Source organism: Hylobates moloch, unplaced genomic scaffold (assembly GCF_009828535.3).
Source record: "Hylobates moloch isolate HMO894 unplaced genomic scaffold, HMol_V3 SCAFFOLD_10, whole genome shotgun sequence".
NCBI lineage: Eukaryota > Metazoa > Chordata > Mammalia > Primates > Hylobatidae > Hylobates > Hylobates moloch.
Genome location: NW_026652285.1, coordinates 45,472,690 through 45,495,188, shown reverse-complemented (window position 1 = coordinate 45,495,188; position 22,499 = coordinate 45,472,690). Strand labels below are relative to the sequence as shown.

Sequence of the window (22,499 nt, the reverse complement as noted above, 5' to 3'; positions counted from 1 at the left end):
TCTGGTATGAAGTAGTGTTATTTTCTCTTCCTGAAAAGTAGCTTTCATAGCGAACTATTGCTAGAGTTGCCATAATCGTCTTTTTCAACTTTCTTATTTTTAAGATGAAATATAGGTAAAGCCTATTGATAGAATGATAATGTTTATGGATCATGGTGCGGGTCCTGAAGTTGAAGTGAAATCATTTCTGAAGAATTATAAGTAATGAGAGAGATCTAACCTGACTGACTCCATCTTGCTTCTATGACTGGCTCCATCTTATTTGTAACCTCACAGACTAATCTTTTTTTTTTTTTTTTTTTTTTTTTTGCTTATTCAAGATAAATTTAGTTTATAGTTCAACTTAAACTTAGAGGCATAGGAAACTGAACATCTCCTTGTTCACAGATTGAAGCTGCATTTGTAAGACAAGTTTAGAATTATGGGAAGGACTTGAACTTTGCTAAAGAATAGGCATAAACAATGACCTGCCATTGCTTAGCTTGCTTTTCTATTAGTTGTTTACCACTCCAGAGTCACGTAATCAGGGGCTGTAAGATTTATAATTTCCCCAACTACTCCTATAGATAACGTCAATATTGTGAAACCTAAAGAACTGGTCTTTGAGATCTTTTCCAAATTTAGCATTTTAGTAGACCAAGAGATGCCATCTGGTCCTCAGACCCCCTCTTGGGAACTAACTCAACTACACAAAGGCAGTTTTAGACACCCCTGTGATTTCTTCCCCAATCAATTGATTCAGTTTCCCAGCCCCCTGCTTACCACAGTACCCTTAAAAAAAACCCTAGCTTCCGCTGGGCATGGTGGCTCATGCCTGTAATCCCAGCACTTTGGGAGGCCAAGGCAGGTGGATCACTTGAGGTCTGGAGTTCAAGATCAGCCTGGCCAACATGTTGAAACCCTGTCTCTACTCAAAAAAATTAAAAAAATTAGCCAACCGTGGCAGATGCCTGTAATCCCAGCTACATGGGAGGCTCAGGCAGGAGAATCGCTTGAACCCAGGAGGTGGAGGTTGCAGTGAGCCAAGATCACACCACTGTACTGCAGCCTAGGCAATAGAGCTAGACTCTGCAAAAAACAAACAAACAAAAAAAAAACAAAACACAAAAAACAAAAAAAAAACTAGCTTCTGAATTCTCAGGGAAGCAGATTTGAGAAATACCTCCTGTCCTTCCACTTGGCTGGCCCTGCAATTATTAAACTCTCTTTGCTGCAATACCTGCCGTTCTTAGTGCATTGGTATTTCTGGGAAGCAGGCAAAAAGAACCTGTCAGGCTATGACATATGTCAGCTGAAGAGGAGCCTTGAAAACACTTTCATTAGGAAGTTTTGTACCTCCTTAGTAATATTAATTCAGCTGCTCCCCTTGAAATTTTAGGGCTTCCTTCACATTTTGGAAACAAGAATAGTCGCGCTATCATGCCTCATGCCTCAGTGGTCAAGCTTCTGTGATCTGTCAGTCAAGAGGAATCCTTAGAAGCACCAACTGGCCCCACTTGGCAATGAAATTGAGTGTAGATAGGATAATTATGCTATGCACCTGTGCATCTCTGCTATCCTAATAAAATCTCAGAAATAATGTCCCCATTTTCCCCACACTACCTTACTCAAGAAATTTCTCACTACCTTACTCAAGAAATTTAAAACTCATAAAAGGAAAATGTAAAAGATACAGATCTGTGCTTCAAATAAGAATTACTCTCAAGGTTCTGCCATTTGGATTATTCCTCATAAATTTCTAATCTGCCCAGCCTGTGATTCATGTGGTGGCTGAAATTGAAATCTGTGAAAGAAATTAGGATTACTCCTTTACTTCAGCCTTGAAAAAAATATAACCTAAAGGAGTTTCAGATGTAGATTTTGTATAGAAAACAGGCATTAAAAAAAAAAAAGACCAAGCACAGTGGCTCACGCCTGTAATCACAGCACTTTGGGAGGTCGAGGAAGGTGTATCACGAGGTCAGGAGTTCGAGACCAGCCTAACATGGTGAAACTCTATCTCTACTAAAAATACAAAAATTAGCCACGCGTGGTGGCGTGCACTTGTAATCCCAGCTACATGGGAGGCTGAGGCAGGAGAATCGCTTGAACCCAGAAGGTGGAGGTTGCAGTGAGCCGGGACTGCACCACTGCATTCCAGCCTGGGTGACAGAGTGAGACTCCGTCTCAAAAAAAACAACAACAAAAAAAACCTGAGGATTATAAAAGTGGAAAAGGAGAAGGAAATATCCTCCTTCTTTCCAAAGGTGCATTTCTATGCTTACAACTCTGACTCCTTTGTTTCTACCTTTCCATTTCCATGCTCCCATACTTTTATCTAGAACAGCCTAAATGCTGCTGAAAACACCTTTCTTAGCTTCTGCTGTGTTACCTTGAAGCCACAGTGCTTACCTTTTAGAAAGTTATTGCCGCCTTCTTCACAGTGGCTAATTGTCAGGGACAGAGATGTTTAAAAAACAATCACTTTAGTATCATGAAGATCACTGCTAATTAAACTCAACCAGAGTATTTACTGAGTGTTTGTTGTCTATTCTTTATCATGCATTTTCTAAGATCTTCTTATCCCTGAGTGAATTATACCAAAAAGACAGCAGATTGTCTGAGCCTCAGGGGAGATTTTTCCCAGTTTGCATTTTTGTTGTTATTCTTATAGCATTACTCTTTTTTTTTTTTTTTTTTTTGAGACGGAGTCTCGCTCTGTCACCCAGGCTGGAGTGCAGTGGCACAATTTCAGCTCACTGCAAGCTCCGCCTCCCGGGTTCACGCCATTCTCCTGCCTCAGCCTCTCCAAGTAGCTGGGACTACAGGCGCCCGCCACCACACCCGGCTAATTTTTTGTATTTTTAGTAGAGACGGGCTTTCACCATGGTCTCGATCTCCTGACCTCGTGATCCGCCCGCCTCGGCCTCCCAAAGTGCTGGGATTACAAGCGTGAGCCACCGCGCCCGGCTCTTATAGCATTACTCTTGATCATTTGTTAAAGAAAATATTTCCCAAAAAAAAAAATTTACAATGGAAATTTTAAATTTTGAGAGAGTTGGTATTTAATTAACACTTACCAAATGGTATTAAGTAAATATATGTCATATATATGCATAAATATGTTATTCATGTCACCGTAGAGGCATATTGCATTTAGCCATGCAGGTATACCAACAGGCTTAGAAGAAACTGGGACAATAAATTGAAACAAGTACTTTATCAGAACATTTGAGCAGCTGTTTATATAATATTATATGCTTAAAAGAAACATTAAAGCATGGGCCATGCTCCTAGAAACCAGAACATTTGGTTGAATAGATCTGAATATTTTGGATCTCATGGACCAATAGTTTTTTGGGAAAGGAAGAATGGGAGGGACAGACAAAACAAAGAATGTCAGTTTTTTATTGTTTTGCTAAATAATAAAAACGGTTAACTGTATTAGTCAGGATTCTCTTAGAGAGACAGAACTAATAGGATATAGATATAGATACATATATATGACATATATATTTATATAAAAAGAGGAGCTTATTAAGTATTAATTTACATGATCACAAGGTCCCACAATAGGCTGTCTGCAAGCTGAGGAGCAAGGAGAGCCAGTCCGAGTCTCAAAACTGAAGAACTCGGAGTCCAATGTTCGAGGGCAGGGAGCATCCAGCACAGGAGAAAGATGTAGGCTGGGAAGCTAGACCCATCTCTCCTTTTCACATTTTTCTGCCTGCTTTATATTCACTGGCAGCTGATTAGATTGTGTCCACCAGATTAAGGATGGGTCTGCCTTCCCCAGCTCACTGACTCAAATGTTAATCTCTTTTGGCAACACCCTCACAAACACACCCAGGATCAACACTTTGTATCCTTCAATCAAGTTGACACTTAGTATTAAACAAGTCCGCCCCTTGTCAACTTGAACCTATACAAATCTCCTGAGATCATACATAATCTTCAAATAAAGACAATAATGAGCAAGCTCATAATTACGCCTAACATAATACAACTATCCTTTGTACAACCAGAAATGCACCAATCCCCAACCCAAAATACTATTACATAAAATTAACAATACTTAAATGCTGATATGAAGTCAATAAGTCTTATGTCACATGATAAAGGAAAAGGAAATAAAATGAAGATATTTTCTTAGTACAAGTGTGTACATGCACAAACATGTTTTTAACAAAAGAAGGAGGAAATACTCGTGACAGTTACCGTCCTCGTTTCTGCAGCTGGTCACGTGGTCATAGCTAGTACTGATGCCTACCTTCTTCTACTACCCATTCTGTATTCCCTTTGCCTTCAGCAAGCACCTCAGCAGGTAGTGGCTTTTTTCCTGGTGGAGTGACCTTCATTCCTGAGGGGTCTGGGTCGTTTGTAGTCCTGCCTGGATTGGACTGTTGCAGTTTCTCATTGACATTAATCACAAGGCATAGCAATACTAAGAGATGCCCTAATGGATCTTCTGTATTCCATGCGTACTCTTCTTTACCACTATTGTATAGTAGTAGACTGATTTTATCTTGATAGTAACGGTCAATCACTCCAGCCAACACTGTAACTCCCTTAGCATGTTGACTTAAAGGTAGGAGGAGCCCAAAGTGTCCAGGTGGCAATCTTAACTTCTGGTTTAATGGAATCGTTGTTGTGTCTCCTGGTGGCAGCATTCCTTCCTCTGGAACTAAGACCTCTAGGCCAGCACAAAATAATGTCATGGGAACAGGTAGCAAAAATTTTGCTGGTGGATAACTAGGGGTGATGTTGAGTGGTGCCACTTCCACTTCCAACCCCTGATTCCTGCACCTGTGAATCCTGGCTATGGGAGAAACAGTACCATATATTGGACACTAATTCAGAGCATACATGGCATTCTGGAGAACTTTGCCCCAGCTCTGCAAAGTATTGTCACCTAGTTGGCATTGTAATTGTGACTTCAAAAAGCCATTCCACCATTCTATCAATCCAGCTGCTTCAGGATGATGGGGAACATGGTAAGATCAGTGAATTCCATGAACATGAGCCAAAAAAAACCCAAACAATCTTCATTTAGCCAATTTAAGGGGGTGGAGATAAGAGAATAGTGAGCACAAAGAATGAGGACACAGGGAAAAAAAAAAAAACCCAAAGGGACATAGAGAAAGAGGCTGCAGCTGTTCTGGCATATTAACAGAAAAGTTCCCAAATACACCAGGACATCAGACTGCCTTGGGCTCATAAATCTTCAGGGTCAAAATGACAGACACATAATGCCATAATGAACAATATGAGCAGTTATTGCTCCTAAGAAGCTTCCATTCTAGTGGCAGAAAATGTAGGTCAAAATCAGACAGGGAAGTTCCTTGAATTTCAAGCTTAGAAATTTTGACATTATATTCTGGCTAATGAGCAATCAACGGCGTTTTACTACATGTTACTCGAAGTTTCTTAGTAGATTCACAGAGGGGTATTTATTCATTGGCTCCCAGGTTTGAAATAAACCAACCATAACTCTCAGGTTAGTAATGGTGCTTCTGTGACTAGGAGGGGAAAAAAAAGAGGGGAAAAAAAATCCCCCATCCAATGAATACAAAGGGGCAGTCCAGGGTAATGTGTATTTATTTCTTTTTCCAAGAACTCAAGGCACATTTTCAGCCCTCAGCTCAGTTTAGTTTTCCCAGTCTGGTCAGTAACATGATATCAAGGTGTTTGAGTGTGTGCGTGTGTGTGTGTGTGTGTGTGTGTGTATGTGTGTGTGTGTGTGTGTGTATGAGAGAGAGAGAGAGAGATTGGGAAAGGGGCAGGGTGAGAAGAAAGTGCAGTTCAGTGGTTACTAATGGATCACTAAATTTTTCCCCCATGTAAAGATTTTTTAGCCTCTCTTTCTTGTATCTTATGTCATGTCTTGGCATCCAATCAGCCCTCCCAGAGGCAGCCCCATTAACTCTTTCAAGCCTCTAGAGTACTATTCATACCATTCAGTGCATTCTGGTACTGCACTAAGCATACCATGCAAGAATGCTATTTAGTTCAATGCACTCGCGATACATAAAGCAATTCCCTGAAGGCCTGCAAGAGTTAACCTACATCCCTCTCTGAACATTTGGCTTAGTGCAAGGGATTGACTGAGAAACTGGGGACAATAGAGCCCAATGTCTCATTAACCAGCATAGAATTCTATTGACATAAGAAGAAATAGACAATACCATCTTTAATACAAGTGGAAAAACTGAGAACCCCAAGAAGTTTTTGCCTACAGTCACACAATAAGCTGGTCTCACAGCCAAGACCATTTCCAGGTCTCCAAATGTTCTGCCTGGAGCTCTGCCTAGGTTTCCTTTAAACCCAAACTCATGCAGGGACGGAGCAGATGAAAGTGTGTGAGAGGGCAGAGGTTAACACAAGAGTCCTATGGGCCCATGTCTGACAAATGCAAATGCTGGATTATTCTGTTATAAATCCTTCTTTGGAGGAAATTTATTATTATTATTATTATTACTCTGTTGCCCAGGCTGGAGTGCAATAGCACAGTCTCAGCTCACTACAACCTCTGCCTCCCAGGTTCAAGCGATTCTCTTGCCTCAGCCTCCCGAGTAATTAGGACCACAGGCACGCACCACCAGTCCTGGTTAATGTTTGTATTTTTAGTAGAGACGGGTTTTCACTATGTTGGCCAGGCTGGTCTCGAACTCCTGACCTCAAGTGATCTGCCTACTTTGGTCTCCCAAAATGCTAAGATTACAGGCGTGAGCCACCACGCCCGGCCAGAAATGAAATTTTAAGTAAAATCTGTAAAATCATCCCTTAAAGATTTCCTTCGGACAGTGGTATAGTCACCTCTGACCACACCAAACCCAGCAAACTTTCTGCATTTTACCTCAATTCCCATCAACATGTTTGCAACTTCCCATAGTTTGTTTTCATCTCTTTCTAGTGGTGGTGGAAAAAGCATCTTGAGAATGGAGAGAAGATGGGGCCAGAGCATACACTCTCCTGCTAGCTCAACAGAAAGCATTGCATGAGGCTGGGCAAGCCTGCTTGGGGTGCCCCTGCACAGCTAATTTGCACACTGGCACTGCGTTTAGATTCCTTATGAGGCGCGTCTCAAGTTTAAAGCACTCTGTGGCTGGAGAAGGGGCTGGAAATAAAGAAGGTGGTGATATTTCCAGGATTTTGCAATAGAACTCTGACCAACCCCTTTCATGCTAAAGTTCAAAATAATATGCATTGGAGCTGGAAGTGAACTTAGATATCACCTGGTCAAACCCTCATCTTGTCACCAAGAAAACCGAGGTAGACAAGGGAAGTGACCTATCTCGGGCCACACAACTCATTAATAGCATAGTTGGTGGGTAAGGGTATTTTAAGCCATAAGAAATGAAAGAGAAGTTCATGGTTACATCAGATAATAAGGATTGATTTTAAGGACACACAAGGGTAGCAGATGTCAGCGGTAACATGACCAAACCTCAACAAGCACTAAACACTGCAGGCACATAAGGTGAATTTATACCCAATCTACTTCTTTTGCTCTGGCAGATACTTCTTAAATGTAGGCATCTGTCTGCCTGCTTCAGTCCTTTGCTGTTATGGGCACTAACTACTTTCTGCCTTGCTTTTACTGCTATTGTTTACATGCATTCATATTTCTCCACTTTCCTTTTCTCTGTTTCTTAATTCCTGCTTGCCAGAGCTTCTGCTTCCTGTGGATGCTTTCTGGCTTATTTTCTGTGTGTCTTTTCCCTTCGGTCCATCTTCCAAGGGTTGACTTCTCTTTGATAGATTTACTTTCAAGTTCCTGGAGGGAGGACCTGATGGGTTCATGTGCAACTCTGCAGTAGTGCTACAGAGCTCTTCCTCCAGATCTCAGGGTTATTACAGATGATGGCTTTATTCAGGGAGGTGTCTATCCCTGGTCAAACAGAATAGGACAGACAGATAAAGTTGAATGTCATCTTTCCTCAGAATGGGGCTTTGAGCATGGAAACCACGTCAAGCATAATAGATTTCTCCCCAGATTAGTACTTTGGACTAGATCCCACATCTCCTCAGTTCTAGTATAGCATACAGTAGTGAGTAAGAAAATATTTCTGAAGCCCAAATGACTGAGTTTTAATCACATGACCATTACTTTCTAGCAAGTTATGCTTTAGATTATGCTCTGAGATAGCAAGTTATACAATAGAACATTCCTTATCTATAACATAGATTATCGTATCACCTGTCTTATAGAGTAAGGGAGGACTGGGATTATTTACATAAAGTGTTTAGGAGAGTATCTGACCCATAAGTACTCCATAAATGTTAGAGGTTTTATTATATTGTTTCCTTTGCACAGCACCTGTGATGATTTTAAAGTATGTCTACAAATTCTTTGATATTTTTCCCGTAAATGATGCAGTCTAATTCTCCTGCTTTGAGTATGGCCCACATTAGTGACTTGCTTCTTATGAGCAAAATACAACAAAAGTTATGCTGTATGACTTTTAAGGCTAGGTCAGACAAGATGATATTGCTTCTGTGTTGTTGGGATTCTTGCCTTTGGAACCCAGACACCATGATGTGAGGAAGCTCAAAACCCATGGAGAGGCCACATATAGGTGTTCCGACCAACAGCCGCAGCTAAGGTCTCAGCCAACAACCAGCATCAACCACTAGCTACTAAGCAAGGAGCCTTCAGATAATCCCAGCCCCAGGCTTCAAGTCTTCCATCTGACGTTCCAGACGTCATGGTGCAGACCCACTCCAAACTTTATTTGAATTCCTGACCCACAGGATCTATGAACAATTATTGACGGTTGATTTACACCATTTAATTTGGGGGGGAATTTAGGCAGCCATGGCCTTTTATTTCTTCATCTGTATGAGAGTACTGTTTGTGGGGACCTTGACAGGATTCAGGAAACATTAGATTTTCTCTAAAGCTTAGCTTCTACACTGCAGTGTTTCTTCACTAGGGTGTTAGGCCATTCTTGCATTGCTATAGAGAAATATCTAAGACTGGGCAATTTATAAGAAAAGAGGTTTAATTGACTCATGGTTTGGCAGGCTGTACAGGAGGCATAGTGACATCTGCTTCTGTGAAGGCCTCAGGAAGCTTCCAATCATGGTGGAAGTCAAAGGGGGAGCAGACACATGGCATGGCGAAGGCAGGAGCAAGGAAGGGAGAGAGCAAGGTGCCAAACACTTTTAAACAAGCAGATCTTGTGAGAATTCACTCACTTTCATGAGGACAATACCAACAGGATGTTGCTAAACCATTCACAAGAAATCTGCCCCTATGACCCAAGTACCTCCCACCAGGCCCCACCTCCAATGCTGGCGATTACATTTCAATTTGAGATTCGGATAGGGACAGATATACAATCTATATCAACTAGGGAGTGGATTATAATGCCCAGGACTTTTAAAAATGCATAGCCCCCAGACGTGCTGGCTTAGCACCAATTCTATGGGACTTAGACATGTATTATTTGAAAATGTTCATTATTTAACTTCAACAAATCTTCACTGGGAGAGATCATTTACATATCTAGTCCTTACGCTGAGTTTGGAGGGCAAGAGCTGACGACTTTCATTCACATTCATTAGTGCTCTATAAGAATCTACGTATGCCTGGCTTTCCTGCCCAGTGTCCTTTTGGGAAGACCATACTTTGTGAATGAATTAGAAGGATATTTGGTATTTCTGGTGTGTAGGCATCTTCTGATGGAATCCAGGTTAGGAATGGCAGACATCAAAATATGATCTTCAACAGTGACTTCTCAACATATTTAGAAAAACCCATTAAAGTTTTCCCTTCGAAATCTGGAGAGCCGGTAACAAGACAAGGATGTTCACTCTCATCATTTCTACAATGTACTGGATGGTCGAGCCAGGGCAGTTAGGCAAGGAAAAGAAATAAAAAGAATTCAGATTGGAAAGAAAGTAAAACTATCTCTATTTGCAGATGACATAAACTTACCTATAAAATTCAGAGAGTTTTGCAAGGCATCCTTTTGGGCCCAGAAAACCAAAAGGAATTTCTATCTCCCTCCCACACTCCCTGGAACAGTGATTCTCAAACTTTAGTGTACAAAAGAGAGCTGTTAATCTTCCAACTATGCACAGCTTCCAGAGATTGTGTTATCTGATGTACTGGGCTGGGAAATTTCATTTTAAGAAGCACCCCTAAGAAATCCAATGCAGGTGAATTTTAGACAACTTTGTAAAATGCAAAACAAAATCTTTCAAAATTGTTTAGCTCAATGATTTAGAGTATAATGCCTAGAACTTTATTGCCTGGGTTTGATTCTTGACTCTTCTACTTGCTAGCTGCGTGACCTTGAGCATGGCACTTACCTTTACTGTGCCTCAGTTTCTCCAAATGTAGAATGGGGTTAATGATAGTGCACCTGCCTCACAGGTTTACTGCAAGCATTAAATACAATAATGTCTGTGAAACAGTGAAACAGTTAGACTAAAAATTGTTCTAATTGTTGTTACTGTCACTTATTTGCTATAGGGGAACTACCTGGTTATCCCTGGAAGCTATACCTTGCCTGTAGACACTATAGCAAAATGCAATGACTCTAATAAATGTAGGAAAATCACGTGAACTCTGTTCATGCTCCTCTCTACTGATGTTCACATGCCCCCTCTGAAAAGCTATGGCAAAGAGACACATTCTGTTAGAAATCAAATGAAAACATGGGTCAGCTGATCCTTCCACAGTTCAAATCCCTCTCTGCCTTAACGATCATGGCTAATCTGCATAGTGCTTATCATATTTGGCATATTACTAGAGGTTTCCTTTTTCCATTATTTTGATTTATACCATTAGTGAATCTGGTTTTCCATGTTCTGTTTTGTTTTTGTTTTACAGCACATTTCACCAAGAGTTCATTTCCAAATGCAAACATGAGGACTAATGCTCCATTTATGACTCATAAAATGTACTACTCCATTCCCCTCATTCACTAGCATGATAGCAAATCTTTAACAGATTGCCTTGCGCATAGGGAGGGAGCTCCCAGTGCTCACATAAATAATTTATTCTGATCAACACTTGCTCAAATTAATGGAAATGATAATGTACAGAAAGTGGTTTCCTGTGTTTCCAAGTCTATTCCCCAAGGCAACATTATTTGTATTCCTAGATATGCAGGAAACTGACCTGATGGTTCTCAGTTCAAAAATCACAGGTAGAGGCCTTGTTTTCGGAATTTCCTTACTCAGCTAAGAACAGAGTTTTCTTACAGTGTAAGGTCTATTACATACTAGATATTGAGAGGTGACAGTGTGCTGGCAGCTCTTGCAGCCCTCGCTCACTCTTGGCGTCTCCTCAGCCTCGGCGCCCACTCTGGCCGTGCTGGAGGAGCCCTTTAGCCCACCACTGCACTGTGGGAGCCCCTTTCTGGGCTGGCCAAGGCCGGAGCTGGCTCCCTCAGCTTGCGGGGAGGTGTGGAGGGAGAGGCGCCACCGGGGCTGTGCATGGCGCTTGCCGTCCAGTGCGAGTTCCAGGTGGACATGGGCTCGGCGGCCGGCACTCGGAGCGGCCAGCCGGCCCCGCCGGCCCTGGGCAGTGAGGGGCTTAGCACCTGGGCCAGCAGCTGCAGTGCTTGACTTCTCGCCAGGCCTTAGCTGCCTCCCCACAGGGCAGGGCTTGGGACCTGCAGCCCATCATGCCTGAGCCGTCCCCCACTCCCACCCCTTCCATGGGCTCCTGTGCAGCCCGAGCATCCCCGACGAGCGCTGCCCCCTGCTCCACAGTGCCCAGTCCCATCCACCACCCAAGGGCTGAGGAGTGCCAGTGCACGGTGCAGGACTGGCAGGCAGCTCCACCTGCAGCCCCAGTGCGGGATCCACTGGGTGAAGCCAGCTGGGCTCCTGACTCTGGTGGGGACTCGAAGAACCTTTATGTCTAGCTAAGGGATTGTAAATACACCAATCGGCACTCTGTATCTAGCTCAAGGTTTGTAAACACACCAATCAGCATCCTGTGTCTAGCTCAGGGTTTGTGAATGCACCAGTCGACACTCTGTATCTAGCTAATCTAGTGGGGACGTGGAGAACCTTTGTGTCTAGCTCAGGGATTGTAAACGCACCAATCAGCACCCTGTCAAAACAGACCACTTGGCTCTCTGTAAAATGGACCAATCAACAGGATGTGGGTGGGACCAGATAAGAGAATAAAAGCAGGCTGCTGGAGCCAGCAGTGGCAACCCGCTCGGGTCACTTTCCACACTTTTGCTCTTTGCAATAAATCTTGCTGTTGCTCACTCTTTGGGTCCACACTGCCTTTATGAGTTGTAACACTTACCGCGAAGGTCTGCAGCTTCACTCTTGAAGCCAGCGAGACCATGGACCCACCGGGAGGAACGAACAGCTCCAGATGCGCTGCCTTAAGAGCTGTAACACTCACTGTAAAGGTCCGCAGCTTCACTCCTGACCCAGCGAGACCACGAACCCCACCAGAAGGAAGAAACTCCGAACACATCCGAACATCAGAAGGAACAAAGTCCGCACATGCCGCCTTTAAGAACTGTAACACTCACCGCGAGGGTCCGGGGCTTCATTCTTGAAGTCAGTGAGACTAAGAACCCACCAATTCTGGACACAATATTGTTCATACTTCAGTGACAAGAGGGCAGAAATAGCTCTTATTGTGTAATTCTGCTGTAATTTTTCTATCAGCCAATAACTATGGTTTCCTGAAGTAGCAAAAACCTGAAAAAAAAAAAAAGATGAAGCATTTCAAAGAATGAATCGGAGTGGGCTGGTGATTCATGCATCCTCAGCAAGAGAGTTGGACAGGACCTCTTAAACATCTTTCAACCCTGTTTTTTGTTTTTCTACAATTCTACTCAAACACCAATTTATACTCAAATATTAGTTGCACCTCAGAAAAAAACAAGTTGTTTTACCCTCTCCTGCCCCCACAATTCCCCAGTGTTTTGGCTTTAAACTTTCTTCTAGAAAACTGATCAAACATGAACACAGGTCAAATTTAAGCCACTTTATTCATGTAATTCTTTGAAGCCCATAACAGTTATAGAGTGCGTTTGGGTAGCATTAAAGAAAAACTCAGCCGGCCGGGTGCGGTGGCTCACGCCTGTAATCCCAGCACTTTGGGAGGCTGAGGTTTGGCGGATCACAAGGTCAGGAGATCGAGACCATCCTGGCTAACACAGTAAAACCCCGTCTCTACTAAAAATACAAAAAAAAATTAGCCGGGCGTGGTGGCTGGTGCCTGTAATCCCAGCTACTCGGGAGGCTGAGGCAGGAGAAAGGCGTGGACCCTGTAGGCGGAGCTTGCAGTGAGCCGAAATCGCTCCACTGCACTCCAGCCTGGGCGACAGAGCGAGACTCCATCTCAAAAGAAAAAGAAAAAAAGAAAAACTCCAAAGCAAATATATCTCTGGAGTTCAAGTCAGCATTTCACCTAGAGTGTAAGACAACATTATTTATTCCTTGGAGTGACAAGAAAGGATATATCTTTGACCTTAAATGACCTATTCTTGATCCCTGGTAAACATGAAAGGCTGGCAGCTAGGTATTTGTGTGCTAAACTCCACCCCCTCATCCACATACCTTGTTTGGAGGAACTCAGAAGCACTTCCTGTTTGGGATCGTGACTCAAGGCCAGAAATTGCTCCTTAGGCAGAGTTAGAGCAACAATATGTGCTAGTGGGACTGGCTCCTCCTAAAAGTCTTCTTTGAATCCCTCCACCCCCATTCTTCAAAGCCCAGATACTTAGAAACAAAACCTAGGAACAGAGCAGCAGGAAAGCTGAGGGTCATCGTTAGAGGCAAAGCTCTTCTGTGTGCCATGTATTGCCATTCCAGCTCACCTCCCTGCAGACCATTTCTGGGTCCCTGGCTTCCCTTCTCTCGCACAGATACTGTCCTGGGGGCAGGAGGAGTGTATCAAACACAGGATTACAGTTCTTTGAAGTGGTGACATCCGTTACAGATCTAAAGTCAAGTTTACAGGGCTGTCAGTAAGGGAAAAGGAACTTTGTGAGCTGAACTTTCTAAAATTAACCCACTTAAAAGCTACATAGCAATAGAGGCATAAGCAGGAGATACCCACTCCATCTTGAAGGAGACTTTTCCCAGTTTGCAAAATTACCTGGTTAATTAATTCAGGCATCATAATAATTGAACTAATTTAAAGCCAGAGTATCCATCATGGAACAGAAATAGATGTGCTGTTTTTATCAAGGTAATTACCAGGACAATTGCCAGACCTCCTCTTAGTTTTGCTCCATGAAAGCCAAGCCAAGCCTGCTGGTTTACGTACACATTTATATATACACATGCCCTTGTATTAATAAATGAGAGTCCGCTGAGGACAATATTCACAGTCAGAAACTTCCCTCCCAGAAGTAAGAATAGGAAAGAAAGCAAAGGCTGTGTTCTCAATCCAGGCCATGGATTTTGTATAAATGAATGGAAACCTAATTTAAAAATTTATGTCCTTTTTGTGCCTACCTTCAGTGAGTTTCTAGAAATTATAATAAAACCCATTTATTGTCAAATAACAAAACAGTACATTGATGAGTGAGAGTTAAGACAGTTGTACAATTTCAAGCTACTTCCAAGGAGGATGGAAGTTGGGCACATTCCCTCAGGATTTGTGAAGCTGTTCTTACCTCTTCCAATATGACTCTTCATCCACATGAGCCTGAAGGAATGGGGCTATTACAGCTCCTTAACAGGCAGCCTTCTTTTACACCTGGCTGGTGAGCTGGCCTGGGACACCTCCAATATGTCTCTGCTGTGAGTCACTATCCATAAAATCAGTGAGTCATCGACCACTTTAGAAAGAAATCCCACAGAGTTTTCTTCAAAGCAAGGGCCTCAAACTCAAATATCTATAGGGGCCAAGTAGGTAATGCATAGCAATGAGGATGAATGAGATAATTGGAAATCATGAACACTAGTTACTTCTGCAGTCTCTCCGTAACTCCAGCCAATCTTTGCATTGAGAGTTTATGGGTCCCATTTTGCCACATTTTCTCATTTCTAAGAGATTACAGAATTCTGCTTTCTTGTTGTTTGCTGATTTATAAATGTTTGCAATAAATTTGATTTTGCAAAATGCTATGCTAGGAGGTCAAAACACATCTGTGAGAATAATCACCAATTTGTCATCTGTGGTTTTTAGTATCATCTCTGCACACATAAACACACGTGAGCACACACATGTGTGCATACCCACCCACACACAAACAACCATCAGCCTCAAAAATGATGGATTCTGGGAGTTGAATTTTTCAAACTTCAATCATCCTTGGAAGTAGCTTGAAATATTCCTCTCATTCCTTTATCAATTTGCTATTTTGTAGATATTTTCCAGTAAAAAGATTTTATTATAATTTGTAGAAACTCATGGTAATAAGAATATAGGACACACATTTTTAAATGAGATTTTTCTTTCATTTACTAAAACATAAAATCTAATAGAGAAAATTCTATGTAAAGACTAAAAATCATACATATACCAAAAAATCGACATATTTCACCAAAAGGTGAATAATTAATGTTTTCTCATCCAAAATTTTGTTTATTCTCCATAATTGCTAGAGTCAGAGAGTTTGAGTAATAGAGCCAGAAATGACATGCAGAGAGGTCATTTTCCTCACCTGCGTGAGATAAGCAGTTAGCAGCAAACAGTTGCCAGGGTGTGTCATCATAGCTCACTGCAGCCACAATCTCCCGGGCTCAAGTGATCCTCCTGCCTCAGCCTCATAAGTATCTGGAACTACAGGCATGTGCCACCAAACCCAGCTAATTTGTTTTTGATTTTAGTAGAGACAGGCTCTTGCTATATTGCCCAGGCTGCTCTCAAACTGCTGAGCTTAAGCAATCCACCTGCCTTAGCCTCCCGAAGTGCTGGGATTACAGGTGTAAGCCACCACACCCAGTCCAGTTTGGTTTTTTTTGTTGTTTTTGTTTTGAGACAGAGTCTTGCTCTTTTCACCCAGGCCGGAGTGCAGTGGCGCAATCCCAGCTCACTGCAACCTCTGCCTCCCGGGTTCAAGAGATTCTCCTGCCTCAGCCTCCTGAGTAGCTGGGATTATAGGCACCCGCCACCATGCCCAGCTAATTTTTGTGTTATTAGTAGAGATGGGATTTCACCATATTGGCCAGGCTGGTCTCAAACTCCTGACCTCGTGATCCACCCGCCTTGGCCCCCAAAGTGCTGGGATTACAGACGTGAGCCACTGCACTTGGCCAGCCTAGTTATTTATTTATTTGTTTTTTAAAGGTAAAGGCCAGGTGTGGTGGCTTATGCCAGTAATCCCAGCACTTTGGGAGGTCGAGGTGGGTGGATCACCTGAGGTCAAGAGTTTGAGACCAGCCTGGCCAACATGATGAACCCTCGTCTCTACTAATAATACAAAAATTAGCCGAGCTTGATGACGGGCGCCTGTAATCCCAGCTACTCGGGAGGCTGAAGCAGGAGAATCTCTTGAACCCGGGAGGCAGAGGTTGCAGTGAGCTGAGATCGTGCCACTGGAAAAAAAAAAAAGTATAAATGAGAAAAGAGTAGGTGAGTTGGCATCCATATTATATATTACATTAAAACTTTTATGTCATACATTAAAAAAAACTGTCAAACCAAAAGAAGTTTTCAATCAAAAGAGCCGTTACCGAACCAGGTTATGAAAAAGGGATCCTTAAGGTAAAACAGGGACTTCTGAGAACAGGCAAGTAGATTCTGTTCTGATGTTTAATCAGACGTAAATATCTACAGAAAATTGTTCTTTAGAAAGAAAAATACATCTACTGTTCAAATACATATTTATTGTGGATTAAGAATGTGTCATACACATACAAGAGATATTCCCTGATGTGTTTATTGTAGAGTTGGGCAGTCACTGTGTGATGATGGTATCTTGTTCCCTGTCTCACAAACAGCAGACTTTATTTTCCTCTGGAGTTTGTTGAAAGGTTTTTCAGTGTTCTGAGAATTGGGAATCATTATGGAATGCACACTGAAAATACTTGCTTATTCAGAATAAGCTGAAAGTAAAGGGCTATTATTTCCCGTCTGAATTGTTCTAATGAGATGGGTCATCAGTTGCTTTCCTAAATGTTTATATTTAAAATGTTTTCCTTTTTCTCTCACTGAAAACTTCTGTTGCTTAAGAGCAGAGTAGCTGTGTTTGCAAACTCCTGATGACCCTGTGTAAGCACCATGACTACAAACTCAAGGCTAGACTTCAATGCTATATGTTATATCACAAAATAGCTGCTAAAAATCAGAGACTCTGTTCAGAGTGATTAGGGAGAGGTGGTTTTGTTTCCAAATTTACCATTGTTATTATTCTATGCATATCCACAAATCAGTTGGCCTTTCCAATTGTGAAGTAGTTACTATTAGCTGTATTTAGAGAATTGAGAACACACCTCTACTATATGGAGGTGGGCTTTGGAATCTGAAAGACTTGAAATCATGTCCTGCTTCTGCTCCTTAGTAGCTGAACGATCTTTAGCAAATCCGGGCCTTTGTTTTCCTATCTTCAAAATGGCATTCAGATCTGCTCTTCAGGGTTGTTGTGAGATTAAAAGAGAAAATTACTATAAAGCATTAAGCACAGTGGTGAAAATTTAATAATAAATATGTTAGGACAAAAGCAGTTTCAGTTTGTCAGGATGTAAGCCACAGAAACAACTTTCCAAGAGAAGTAAATAAATAACCTTCACAGGAAATTATTGAGTTTTTAAAGCTGATCATTTCCATTTGCTTATAAAAAAATTGTTTGTGCTTACTAGGTTCAAGGAGAATATGTATGAGCAGGGAGGGAAAAGAGAAGGAAGATAGGTCTGGTTAGCTGAATTATTTCCTTAAAGAATTTAAACTGGAAGTAAACAAGAAGATAAGATTTGCCAGTAAAAGGCCATAAATCAGAACTGAAAGTTCTACCTGCTGTAACAGAGATACAGTCAAAGAGGAATGGCACCTGGGAAGAAGAAGAGATTATTTTGCCTCTGACTTCATTTTTCTTTCATAGTTATGACTCTGAAAACCATAGCAAAGCCCATTCTATAAAATTATCTTTCTCAATTCACATGATTTAGAGAATTTTAGAATTCAAATATATTTTTAAGAGTTTGTGTTTAGAACTTCTACATTTTACAGATGAAGAAACAAGATGAAGTCAAGTAATCAAGTTAGAGTAAGACCAAACCATAAAGTCATTTATTATGTTCTTCCTGCTTCACATGACCCATGAGTTCTCTTTCTCTGAGTCAACTGGAAATACCCTTTATACATTGCATGTCTCTTCTACCAGAAGAAAACTTGCAAATTGCAAATGAAAAATCTCTACAATAGTTTGGGCTTTAGGCTTTTCCATGGCCTTTTTCCTTCTGCTCTTTTCTACTCTATTTTTTCCTCCAGAGGTTTTCATTTCTACCTAGACTACATGGTTTTCTTCACCTGTTAATCTATTGCCTAATAAACAATCCCAGTTGACCCTGAGCCAATGGCTTTTTTCTTTCTTCCTTTCTTCCACCCTTTCTTCCTTCTGTCCTTCTTCCTTCCTTATTTCCATGTGGTTTCCTAAGACACTAGACTTAGACCTAGTATTCCTAGATTGACCAAAGATCCCTCGTGTCCAATTGTGGAAAATGTCAGAAGGAGTTCTAGGCATGGTAGGCATCTCAGCAGGACTTGATGTAGACAGAGACCCGTGAGTAGCAGGATTTGCCTAGTGCCTCAGTTAAAGATTCTGCACCCGCCGGGCATGGTGGCTCACGCCTGTAATCCCAGCACTTTGGGAGGCTGAGGCAGGTGGATCACTAGGTCAGGAGATCGAGACCATCCTGGATAACACTGTGAAACCCCAAATACAACAAAATAGCCGGGCGTGGTGGCAGGCGCCTGTAGTCTCAGCTACTCAGGAGGCCGAGGCAGAAGAATGGTGTGAACCTGGGAGGCGGAGTTTGCAGTGAGCCGAGATCGCGCCACCGCACTCCAGCCTGGGCGACAGAGTGAGACTCCGTCTCAAAAAAAAAAAAAAAAAAAAAAGATTCTGCACCCTTGGCGTAAAACTGAAGAAGGTGAGGGAATCCCAAGAATCATTGAGATTGAACTCCCAACAGTCTATATCGGAGTCAAAATTAAATAGAAAGAAAAAAATAGAGGGGAAGGTAGGAAGGAAAAAAGGGAGAAAGGAAGGCAGTATTTCTTACATACTTAAGCTGTGGGCTGACATTCATGAACACTAAGCTTTATTTACACAGTGATGTAGTAATGATATTTTCTTTCTACATCATAAGAAAGATAGTTTTAATTCATAGCTGCAGAGTAATTAGTCTCAGACCAAGTAAAAATTTGGTAGCTACCATTACTGAGCATCCACTAGGAACTTTATATCTATATCTGTCTGTCTGTCTATGTATCTATCTATCTATCTATCTATCTATCTACTTTTTTTTTTTTGAGATGGAGTCTCACTCTGTCGCCCAGGCTGGAGTGCAGTGGTGCAATCTCCACTCACTGCAACCTCCGGCTCCCGAGTTCATGCCATTCTCCTGCCTCAGCCTCCCAAGTAGCTGGGACTACAGGCACCCGCCACCATGCCCAGCTAATTTTTTTGTATTTTTAGTAGAGATGGGGTTTTACCATGTTAGCCAGGATAGTCTCGATCTCCTGACCTCGTGATCCACCTGCCTCAGCCTCCCAAAGTGCTGGGATTACAGGCGTGAGCCACTGCGCCTGGCCTATCTACATTATTTTATTTTATCTCATCATCATGATGACTTTATAATCTTGGTTTTGTTATCCTTATTCTAGAGATGAAAACAACGGGCTCAGAAAGTTCAAGTAATTTGCCCAAGATTACACAGACAGTAAGTGGCAGAACCGGGATTAGGAACAATGTGTCAAACACCACACCTATATTCTGTCTCCTAATCTGCCCTGTGGCCTGGGACTGTGCACTAGTCAAGGCACAGTGACTAGAAGTCTTACCAGAAGTTGGGATATTTTGGTTTAACTCAATACTTATTCTCATTGTTCTTCCGACTTTCCCAGAGATTGACTTTCATGCACCTTTTATTCACATTTGTGTCTCCTATTGAGCAAATTCACTATCTAACCTTGGCCACAATCCCCTTTCAGCTCTTGGCCTCCTGTCAACACACTTCTATCATTTGACACCCCCATCTTCACATCCCTCATCCTCATCCATCCCCATCCCCTACTCTGACCATCCTGGGTTTGCTTTTGTTATGCCTGTCTGACACTGAGTTGATAGGGCCATCGTGTGACTCAAAGGAGATAGTAAGTGTCAAGGCAGCCATTCAGAGAAGATTAAGATGGCTACAGGCTGCAGTAACCTGGGAAGGTTTCTGGAGAAGGAAGTTTGATGGGAGAAGATCATTAGATTAAGTGGAAAAAGAGGAAGAAGACCATTATTTTTGGAAATAAGTGGTTAAAAAACACTGGAAAATAAAAATGCAGACATTAAGTAGTCCACACTGGGAGAAGAAGATAATTGATCTTGATTATAGCAGGAGATTACTTTGGAAAACTTAGTAGATGGCTTGAATTTTTTTTTTATATTTATTTATTTATTTATTTATTTGAGATGGAGTCTCCAACTGCCGCCTGGGCTGGAGTGCAACGACATGATCTCGGCTCACCGCAACCTCAGCCTCCCGGGGGCTTGAATGTTTTAAAAGTTAAATTTACCTCAAATGTTGTATAGTATGTTTAGGACTAGAAAAGAATGAAGGCAAAAAAAAAAAAAGAACCAACAATAATTGTCACTGCAAGATAGACAGGATCCAAAATGACCCCATGGATCTAAGCTATAATAACTAAGACAATGACAATAACCACTAAAAGACACAAGAAATTCAAGAGGCAGACACTGGTTACAGACAAAGAACATGAGTTTTCATTTAGCCATGATGTGCCTGGGGTAATTTGGTAATGTTCCAGTGGAACCACCATGCAAGAAGTCAGAACTGCATGACCAGAATTGGTAAAATTGGTCTAGGTGAAATTATCCATACAAAGGCAAGCTTTATTTCCATAAAAACAGATGAACTACCCAAAGGAATAGCAAAGACAAGATCAGAATTTATCAACACAACTATGGCTGCATTTATAGCCACAACAATTTGTGTGTGTGTATGTGTGAGAGCCAAAGTTTTATGTGTTCATTTCTTGCATTTGAAGGACTCTTTGATAACATGCTTGACTGAGACTCCTTGCCATAGTCCTTAACTACTACACAATTGCAACCAACCACTTTAAGGGGCTTCCTCTCTCTGTCAATTTTACAGAGGCCTACCCATTCCCCTAGTTTCTTTTCTTTTCTTTTTTTTTTTTTTGAGACAGCATCTTGCTCTGTTGCCAGGCCACAGTGCAGTGGCACAATCTCAGTTCACTGCAACCTCTGCCTTCCGGGTTCAAGTGATTCTGCTGCCTCAGCTTCCTGAGTAGCTGGCACTACAGGCATGCATGACTACACATGGCTAATTTTTTGTATTTTAGTAAAGACAGGGTTTCACCATGTTGGCCAGGATGGTCTCAATCTCCTGACCTCATGATCCGCCTGCCTCAGCCTCCCAAAATGCTGGGATTACAGGCGTGAGCCACTGCGCCCGGCATTCCCCTAGTTTCTTATTGTCATCAACCTTAATTGGATTCATTTGCTGTTCAGCACAAAGGGCCTCCACCACCTTGACATGCGTAGACTCATCACAGTTGGATGTAAGCAGACAAAGATGGGCTTGGCACTTGTCTACGGCTTTGGCAGCTTCATGAATTCCACATGCTAGGTCACCATGGATGAGGGCGGTTTTCAGCACCTCTTGTAAAGCAGTATTAACGTCCATTACACCTCCAGCAATCCACAGCCATGGCGGTGGATTACAGGTGAAGTCAAATCTTGAATGCAAGGGAGCCTCCACCTCCATGTGACTCAGGGGCAAGGTAAGCCACAATTATTTATTGATGATTTATATATTCCAGAGATCAGAATAGATAAAATTAATGTTTTCATTTCTAGAACAGACAAGCACACTTGGTTATTTTTTTAAAAACTTAAAAAAATTATTAATTGCGGTAAAATGCACATATAAAATTTGCCATCTTAACCATTTTTAAGTGCACAGTTCAGTGGTATAAAGTACATACAAACATCACCAACATCCATCTCCAGAAGGCAATTCATCTTGCAAAATTGAAACTCTATACCAATTAAATAACTCTCCATTCCTTCCTCACATCCCTCCATCCATAGCAACCCCCTTTCTTTCTTTCTTTCTTTCTTTCTTTCCCTTCCTTCCTTCCTTCCTTCCTTCCTTCCTTCCTTCCTTCCTTCCTTCCTTCCTTCCTTTCTTTCTTTCTTTCTTTCTTTCTTTCTTTCTTTCTTTCTTTCTTTCTTTCTTTCTTTTCTTTCTTTCTAGATGGAGATTCCCTCTATCGCCCATGCTGGAGTGCAGTGGCTCGATCTTGGCTCACTGCAACCTCTGCCTCCTGGGTTCAAGCGATTATCCTGCCTCAGCCTCCCAAATAGCTGGGATTACAG

General features: G+C 41.9%; 1 pseudogene; it reads right to left on the bottom strand.

The window, feature by feature from the left end:
• Positions 1-21,123: 21,123 nt before the first annotated feature.
• LOC116474186 (small ribosomal subunit protein eS12-like) lies at positions 21,124-21,810 on the bottom strand (annotated as a pseudogene).
• Positions 21,811-22,499: the final 689 nt, after the last annotated feature.